The 9,216-nt window shown below is 39.6% G+C and overlaps 1 protein-coding gene across 2 annotated transcripts in view; it reads left to right on the top strand.

Annotated features, from left to right (window-relative positions):
• The first annotated feature begins 8,396 nt into the window (after positions 1 to 8,396).
• Positions 8,397 to 9,216, top strand: part of KLHL20 (kelch like family member 20) — a 64,146-nt gene continuing 63,326 nt past the window's right edge. The window contains exon 1 of one of the 2 annotated variants that reach the window (XM_029934962.1): positions 8,397 to 8,477. The gene's annotated coding sequence lies outside the window, so the exon portion shown is untranslated. Of the gene's footprint in view, positions 8,478 to 8,503; positions 9,035 to 9,216 lie in introns of those variants that run through there. The other variant, XM_029934963.1, reaches the window with a different exon arrangement.

Raw genomic sequence — 9,216 nt, 5'->3', positions numbered from 1 at the left:
TTCCCTCTCTCTCTCTCTCTCTCTCTCCCCACCCCAGCATCCCCCCTTCTCTTTCTCAAAATAAATAAACTTTAAATATTTTGCATTTTCTAAGTGATGCTGATAATGCTGGTCCAGGACCACACTTTGTGAATTACTAATTTGTACCTTCATTGATTAGCATGGATAAATCTTAACAAAGAGAATGCCCAGTAATAAAACAAGTTGCAGACCACATACAATTTGATAGCATTTGTGTAAAGTTTAAAACCATATGCACACACACTGCATGTGTGTGTGTATATATCTATATCTATATCTATAGTCAAAAAATACAAAGAAAATGTGTAGGAATGGTAAGGCAATAACTAACTTTGGAATGATATTTACTTTGTGATGACAGGATAATAAGACATCAAGGAAGGGTATATAGGATGTTTCAGTTCTATTTATGACATTTTATTTCTTGAACTCAATGGTGGGTATAGTGTGTTTATTATAATATTCTCTATACATTTTTATATTTAAGTGAGTTTCTTAGGGATGCCTGGCCGGTTCAGTTGGTAGAGCATGTGACTCTAGATCTCAGGGTTGTGAGTTCAAGGCCCACATTGGATGTGGAGCTTACTTAATAAAAAATTTAAAAAATAATACAATAAGATAAAGTGAGTTTCTTATAGGCAAGATGCAGTTGAATCTTTTTTTAATCCAACTGATCATCTCTACCTTTTAACTGGAGTGTTTAGTCTATTTATATTTCCTGTGATTACTGATACAGTAGGGTTTTTACTACACCATCTTGCTATTTGCTTTGTAATTGTCCCATTTATTCTTTATTCTCTTTTTCCTTTTTGTTTTACCTTTTTTAGATAAATTTAGTTTATTATGTTATTTGATTTTATCTTTTTTGCTGTATTGTTACATCATTTTGTTTTGTTGGGGTCTTTGTGGTTGTCTTATGGTTTATAGTATACATCTTTACTAGAGCCCACTGTGAAATAAAATTTAAACACTTTCATGTCTGTATAAGAACCTTACAGGCAGGTAGTCTCTCTTTTGTCTTTCCTGCTGCTCCCTTGCAGTGTATTCAGTAAACTTCTATCTGCATTATTCTGCTTTGGTTGAATTCTTTCACTGCCTGTGCCACTGGCCTCCAACCCCACATTTGGTGGCCCTCATGGGGAAACTGCTGCTTCAAGTTGTCCTCAGATTCTCTGGGGAATTTCTTGGGACTTTCCCTTGATAGACCAACTCTAATACTTCTAGGGGAACTGACAGCCTCCTGCCAAGGTCATTGCCCAGTGAGGATTTGAAGCCCCAAGGGGAGCCAGCCAGACCACCCTTGCCTGAAAGGGTGAGGGATTTCCCCTCTTGCCCTTTGTAACCATCCTCTTCTCCCTCTCCTTTCTCTTTTCAGACCTTTGGCAGTCTAACCCTACTACTCCTCCATTATCTGAAGGGTAACTCCCTGGTGTGAAGGTCTGACAGAGAATGGGTCAGACTGTGCCTATGAGGGCCAAGACTCCCTTTCTTCTCCTCTCCTACTCTTTCCTTCTGAGGCATCCATTCCTAACATGGCGCACACCTGGCAGCAGAAGCTTGACCAGAGCAGATCAGCTTACATTATGGACTTGTTTGGGATCCTTTCCTGATGCTGGCTGGATCTCAGCCAGCTTCTTTTGAGGCCCCACCACCATCACTTTTTCCCCTTTGTTTCCACGGATCCAGCCATCGTCTTGATATACAGGCAAAATATGTTCCTACACATCTGAGTGAATCCAACAATTCCATATACAATGATGATTCAACAAGGATTCCAGCCCATACCATCAAAGGATCCCCTCCCCCTAAATCACATGGACCTGGCCACCAAGGAATTCCATTCAAAATCACCTATCAGCATATTAATATAATACCATACTCTGGTCTATAACTGCACAAAATCCCTGATGGACTGACAAATTTAGGTAGGGACACCATTCTCTCCTGTCCAGCATGAGGCAGCTACTGAAGATGAGACTTCCATACAAATGCCAAAGATTTGTCATTGTCAACCTGTCAGGGGAAGATGTAGAGGCTGCTTTTCGGAAACAGGTTTGAGCAATGGAAACCTGAGTAAGGTAAAAGGGCCCACAGTGAACACTTGACTGAATGCAAACAGGCTCATTGGATGATACATCTCAAAATATTTATAAGCCCTGGCTGACCAACTGGGCGGTTACCAAAAAAGGGAAATTCTATATATTCCATACCTCCTCACACTCTCCCCCTTACGTATAGCCTCCCACCACTGCCTCCTGGAAGACAGTTTTTTTACAACTATATATGTGTGTGTGTGTGTGTGTGTGTGTGTGTGTGTGTGTGTGTAGTTTATTGTCAAATTGGTTTCCATATAACACCCAGTGCTCTTCCCCACAAGTGCTCTCCTCCATGACCATCACCCCCCACCTCTCCAGCCCTCAATTTGTTTTCTGTATTCAAGAGTCTCTCATGATTTGCCTCCCTCCCTCTCCTTAACTCTTTTTCCTCCTTCCTCTCCCCATGGTCCTCTACTAAAGTTTCTCGTTAGACCTGAGTGCAAACATATGGTATCTGTCCTTCTCTGTCTGACTTATTTCGCTTAGCATGACACCCTCGAGGTTCATCTACTTTGCTACAAATGGCCAGATTTCATTCTTTCTCATGACCATGTAGTATTCCATTGTATATATAAACCACATCTTCTTGACCCGTTCATCAGTTGATGGACATTTAGGCTCTTTCCATGTTTTGGCGATTGTTGACAGTGCTGCTATGAACATTGAGGTACATATGCCCCTATACATCAGTACTTCTGTATCCCTTGGGTATATCCCCAGCAGTACCATTGCTGGGTCATAGGGGAGTTCTATTGTTAATTTTTTGAGGAACCTCCACACTGTTTTCCAGAGCAGCTGCACCAGTTTACATTCCCACCAACAGTGTAGGAGGGTGCCCGTTTCTCCATATCCTCGCCAGCATCTATAGTTTCCTGAGTTGTTCATTTTAGCCACTCTGACTGGCGTGAGGTGGCATCACAATGTGGTTTTGATTTGTATTTCCCTGATGATGAGTGATGCCTAGCATCATTTCATATGTCTGTTGGCCATCTGATGCCCTCTGTGGAGAAGCGTCTATTCATGTCTTCTGCCCATTTCTACACTGGATTATTTGTTTTACAGGTGTGGAGTTTGGTGAGTTCCTTGTAGATTTTGGATACTAACCCTTTATCTGATATGTCATTTGCAACTATCTTTTCCCATTCCATCAGTTGCCTATTAAATTTTCTTGATTGTTTCCTTTGTAGTGCAGAAGCTTTTGATCTTGATGAGGTCCCAATAAGACAGATCTTATCCTACCTGCTGTTTCTTTGCAGTGTTTTCAATACATTTCTATCTCCTTAAATAAAAGAAAAAGGAAGGAAGGAAGAAGGGAAGAAAAGAGAGAAGGAAGAAAGAAAGAAAAAAGAGAAAGAAAGAAAGAAAGAAAGAAAGAAAGAAAGAAAGAAAGAAAAGAAAGTTACAGCAGTATACTTCCATTTTCCCTCTCTTGGCCTTTATGCTATTGTTGTTATTCATTTCACTTCTGCATGTATTAATTATAAACCCAACCAAACATTGATGTTACTTTTGATTTAAATAGTCATTAATCTCAAAAGAGATTAAATATGAGAAAATCTTCTTTTATATTTACTCATTACCATTTCTAGTAGTTTTTGTTCCTTTATGTAGATGCAGGTTTCCACAGGGTATAATTTTCTTTCCATATGTAAGATTTTCTTGGGAGCATGTGGGTGGCTAGTAGGTTAAGAATCCAACTCTTGATTTCAGCTCAGGCCATGATCCATGCTGGGTGTTGAGTCTGCTTAAGATTCTTTCTTTCCCCCTCTGCCCCTCCCTTGCTTGTGCTTTCTCTCTTAAAATAAAATAAAACAAATCTATTTCTTTTAACGTTTTTTGTAGTGTAAAACTGTTAGTGATGAGTTCCTTCAGCTTTTGTATGTCTCAGAAAAATCTTTATTTTGCCTTTGGTTTTTGAAATATATTTTTGCTAGTTATAGAATTCTTAAATCGACAGTTTTTTCTTCAATACTTTAAAGATATTGTATCTGTCTTCTGACTTACATCATTTCCTATGAAAAAATCTGTTATTTTTATTTTTATTCCTTTGCATATAATGTGTCTCTTTTCTCTGTCTACTTTTAAGATTTCTTTTTTATTACTGATTTTAAGCAATTTGATGCATTGTTGTTGTTTCCTTCATATATCTTGTACTCAGAGTTTATTGAGCTTTCTGGATCTGTGGAGTTATAGTTTTCATCAAATTTTGAAACTTCTCAGTCAATATCTCTTCAAATATTTTTTATGCTACCCCATCCCTACATCTTTCTCCAGGAGCTCCAATTACACATATATTGGGCCACTTTAAGTTGTTCCACAACTCCTGATGCTTTGTTTGTTTTCCTTAGTCTCTTTCTCTCTGTGTTTCATTTTGGATAATTTATATTACTGTATCTTCAAGTTCACTAATCTTTGTTCCTGCAATGTCTAACTTGGTTTTAGTCTCACCAGTGACTCTTTCATCTCATACATTTTTGTTTTCATTTCTGGAATCGTGAGTCTTTCTTCATATCCCCTGTGTATACTAAATTTGCCCCACTACTAACATGTTCAACCTTTCCTCTACCTCCTTGAACATATGGAATACAGTTTTTATAACCCTTTTAGATCCTTGTCTTCTAATTTTATCACCATGTCATTTCTGTGTCTGTTTCCATTGATTAACTTTTCTCCTCAGTATGAGCCATATTTTCCTGCTTCTTTGATGTTGTGTCATTTTTATTTGGGCACAAAGCATTGTGACTTGTACTTTGCTCAGTGTTGTATATTTTTTTATTTCTATGAATATTCCTAAACTCTATTCTGTATTGCAGTTAAATTACTTAGAAACAATTTGATCCTTTCAAGGCTTATGCTTAAGTCTTGTTCCATAGTATCAGAGCAACCTTTAATCTAAGGCTGAATTTGCCCCACTAGTAACACCAACACTCTTCTAAGTACTTTACCCATCTTGTGAATTATGAGAATTTTTCACTTTGATATGTGAGAATAATCCCATTAGTGCATTCCAGATTGTTTTTTCTAATCCTTTCAGATAATGTTTTCCCTGGCCTTAGATACTTTTTCACATGCATATGCTGATCAGCACTCAGATGAATATTCAAGGGGGTACAACCTTAAACTTACACTATGTTATATGTCAATTATATCTCAGTACAGCTGGGAAAAGATTCCAGAGGAATCCTCTGAAGCTCTCCGGAACTCAGTAGCTCTTTCTTCTTTGGTACTCTGGGCTGAAAACTCAAGATGCCATAGTCTGCTCAGACTCCTAATTTTGTCTTATCAATTTAAGGAGGCTTTCAGGCTCCACTTGGGTTCTCCTTCCCTGCTCTGTGGCAAAATTCCCAAGCAATAAACTGGGGAAGTAGTAGGATTCACCTTGTGTGTGCCAACTCTCTCAGGACTCACCGTCTTTTGCTGCCTGAAAACTTGTTTCATATCTTTTTCCTCCCAGTTTTTAATTGTTCTTAGTGGGAAGGGAAGTTTGGTTCTTGTTACTCCATCATTCTTTCTTTTTAATACACATTTTTTTCACATTTTTATATCTTAATTATTTCATAGAGAATTATTCAAGATGACTTCTTCTCTAACCTGTGTCATGGGGGTTTTCCATTGAATTTTCATTTTAAAATCCAGGTAATTCAATTTATTGGGCATCTGTGATATGCCAGGGACTTCCTAAGTACTTTGTATGTATTACAACCTTTATTCTTCAAGACAGGAAATAATATAGCAAGAATATTTCCTACATGTGATTGTCCTTTATACTTTATAAGGAACATCCATATTTTTCTTTTCTCTAATTTTCAAAGACTTTGAATTTGGGATCAACTTTCAAACCTAAGCTGAACTGAAATATCTCCATTTATATAGAGCCTTCCCATAAAATTTAAAATGAAATCTGAACTTCTTACAGTACCCTACAAGACAATATATGGCCTTGCTCTTGTCTGTTTCTCTTATTTCATACCTGATACCATTTATAACAACACTGGACTTTTTTATGTTCCTTGAACAAGATAGACTTTTTTGTGCCTCAGGTCCTTCCCCTTCCTATTCATTCTAACTGAAACACTCTTCTCCCTGTCTTCCACCTAAATTGCTTCTCTCTCATCTTTCTGATCTCATCCCACCTCTCCAGAGAGCACTTCCTTCATCATTCAATTTAAAGTAGTCTAGAGGCGCCTGTGTGGCTTAGTCAGTTAAGCATTTGACTTCCACTCAGGTAATGAGTAAAATGGATGAAGATGTGTGAGAGATACAGGCAACAATTATGGAATGAATAAGTCATGGGAACACAAGGTACAGCATAGGGAATATAGTCAATGACACTGTAATAATAAATTAACAGGACAGATGATAGCTACACTTGTGGTAAGCATGACATAATGTATAGAGATATTGAATTACTATGTTGTACACTGAAAACTAATGTAACATTGTATGTCATCTATACTCAAAAATTTTTTAATAAAAATAAAAAATAAGTATCCTCTCCTTACCTCAACTAGTCACTCTTCATAACATCACCCTGTTATCTTCTCCCACAATAGCATTTGCCACTAACTGGAATTATTTTGTTTATTTACTTGTTTATTGTCTATATTGTTTTATATGAACCAGTATGCTTCTGGCTGCAGGTAAAACCCCCCAATTCACTTTAAAATATGAATTTTATTATCTCATGTAACTAGAAGTCCAACAATAGGGGCAGTCTCTGGGCAAGGGAGGATGAGTTTAAAAATGACATTCAAGGACCCAAATTCTTTCAGTCTCTATGTTCTACCATCTCTATTGTCTACCTTCACTCTCCTCTGGCTTCTCTCATGTTTGCAAAATGGTTGCAGTGGTATCAGGTGTCACATCCAGACACAACAATGGCCAGAGAGAAAAGATGCTATCTCTTAACTGCATCTCTTCTAAAATTACTAGGAAGTCCACAATCCCCATTAGATTTCCTCTGATTTCTCATTAGTCAGTATTGGGTCATTTGCCTGGAGATGGTTTAGATGAATTACTCATAATGGAAAACAACCACCATAACCACATAAATGATCACTACAGCTTCAGGATGTTGTCTATCTCATTCGTGATTATATTTCCAAAGCCGAATTTAGTATTTAGCATGCAACAAAATTGGCATTTGTTGAATGCCTACTAAGTGCCAGACACACCACATGATCATTATAATTTATTTCTCAAAACAATTTTATGCAAGAGGCATTATTATTTTTCTACACAGAGAAAACTAATGCTTAGGAGATCAAGAATTTTGACCAAGATCACAAAGTCAGTCAGTCACAGGATTAGGATGTAGGGGGATCTGGATCTAAAGGTAATACATTTCTCACTACAGCCTAATTAACAAAATGTATTCTTTCCCCTGAGAAACAACTGGACAAAATATGTCAATCTCATGTGAAGAACAGCTAAGGAAAATCTGGTTAAACTCATGCTTAGCCTACAAGATATCAGGAAACCAGCAACAGTCTTTCACCGATATTATTGAAATTGAATCCCCTACCTTATCATTTGTATATTTTCTAAATATATAGTAAAAATCAGATGGCTTTATGCTCTGGTAAAATCGGGCAAAGGACAAATTGAAAATGAATTTTTCATGCAGAAGTGTTTGAAATGTCTGAGTAAAGTGTTTGGACAAACACTTACTGTTTTTCTCCTGTTAACCTGTTTGTCTTTGGGGAAGTGTTTGGATAAAACTCTGGTATCTTGAAAGCTAAACTGTGGGAAATCTGGAAGGTCAGGTCTATTTCTGATTTGGCTGTGTATGCTCAGCAGCTTGCACATTGTAGGAGTCTAAGAGACATATGTCAGCCCTGCCTATGCATGCGTCAATCATGCACTCCGCAATTAGGGGCAACATTGTGCCTATACTATGCAGTAGGAGACTACAAACTACAGATAACTAAAAATTCCTAGCTTTTTGTGACCACAGCCATCTTTCTATTGCCTTCTGGTGGGGGAAAACAAAGAAGAGAAAAGGAAGCTTCGGTATTCAAATGCTGTCAGATGAGCTGTGAACTTGCAAAGCGGTCATCCTGATGACTGGAGGAAGTGGATATGAGGACAGGCAGTCTTTGAGGTTATCCGAGTCCTCAGCAAAGGACGCAGCTATTTCCTTGAGCCGCACCGGAACCTTTCCGCGGGCTAAGTTCCAGAGGGAACGATTTAGGAACAGTACCATTTCCGCTGCTGAATTGAAGAGAGATGTGGGGAGGAAATAGTTTGAGGATCCGCATCCTGCTTGCGCTAGCGGCGGCAGTGGAGCAGGCAGAGAGAGGGCGGCGGGCGGAGGAGGCAGAGGGGGCGGCGGCAGGGGAGAAGAAAGTGACAGAGCCGGTAAGTTAGCCGCCTTAGAGCAGGAGACATTGGACGGCGCCCAGAACTTGCTTTGCAAATCTGGTGCGAAGTTGCTGAGCCGCCTGGTGGGGTAGGGGGCCGTGCTTCGCCCCGCCGCCTGTCAGTCGGCGCTGAAACGGGGCTTTTGGGGCGCTGGGGTGGGCCTTGCGGGTCACCAGACTGCGCTCGAGCTGGCTGCCACCCCTACCCGGGAGCCCTGGGAGATGCTGGGGTTCTTACCCTGCAGTTTCCCCGGACAAGAGCTGGAATTCGGGGGCAAGAAAGTGGGTACTGTGCGTCCCATTTAACACTCGGGACCTGCCGAGATCTTGCCAAGTGGGTGGTGGACATTGTCTCGGGCACGAAGGGAAGGGCTTGTAAGGAGAGTGTTAGACTGGAACCAGAGCTTCTCTGCCGGGTTAGTGCTGCCCGGCTGTCAGAAACGGAGTCATTTGTTCCTGTCACTTCGGGACCAGTTAAAGCTTCAGATCCGTTGTTAAACCCGCGTGTTCCCTATCCAGTCTATCCTGTTAGTACTTCTGTGCGTGTACTTGATGGTAAGGTCAAAAGTTAAAAGCCTTCAAGCACTTTTTGAAGAGAGGCACAACTAACCTAGCAATCAGGACTCTGTATAGCGCACTTTCCTTCACTTTCACTTATAATCGTTTTAGCCTTCCATGTCTATATCCAGACTGAGGATAGTCATCTTAAAGGCATTGGGGTTATGATTGTGTAGATG

Source organism: Suricata suricatta, chromosome 3 (genome assembly GCF_006229205.1).
Source record: "Suricata suricatta isolate VVHF042 chromosome 3, meerkat_22Aug2017_6uvM2_HiC, whole genome shotgun sequence".
NCBI classification, from domain to species: Eukaryota; Metazoa; Chordata; class Mammalia; order Carnivora; family Herpestidae; genus Suricata; species Suricata suricatta.
The sequence above is the reverse complement of the archived record's forward strand: the minus strand, read 5'-3'. Positions and strand labels throughout refer to the sequence as shown.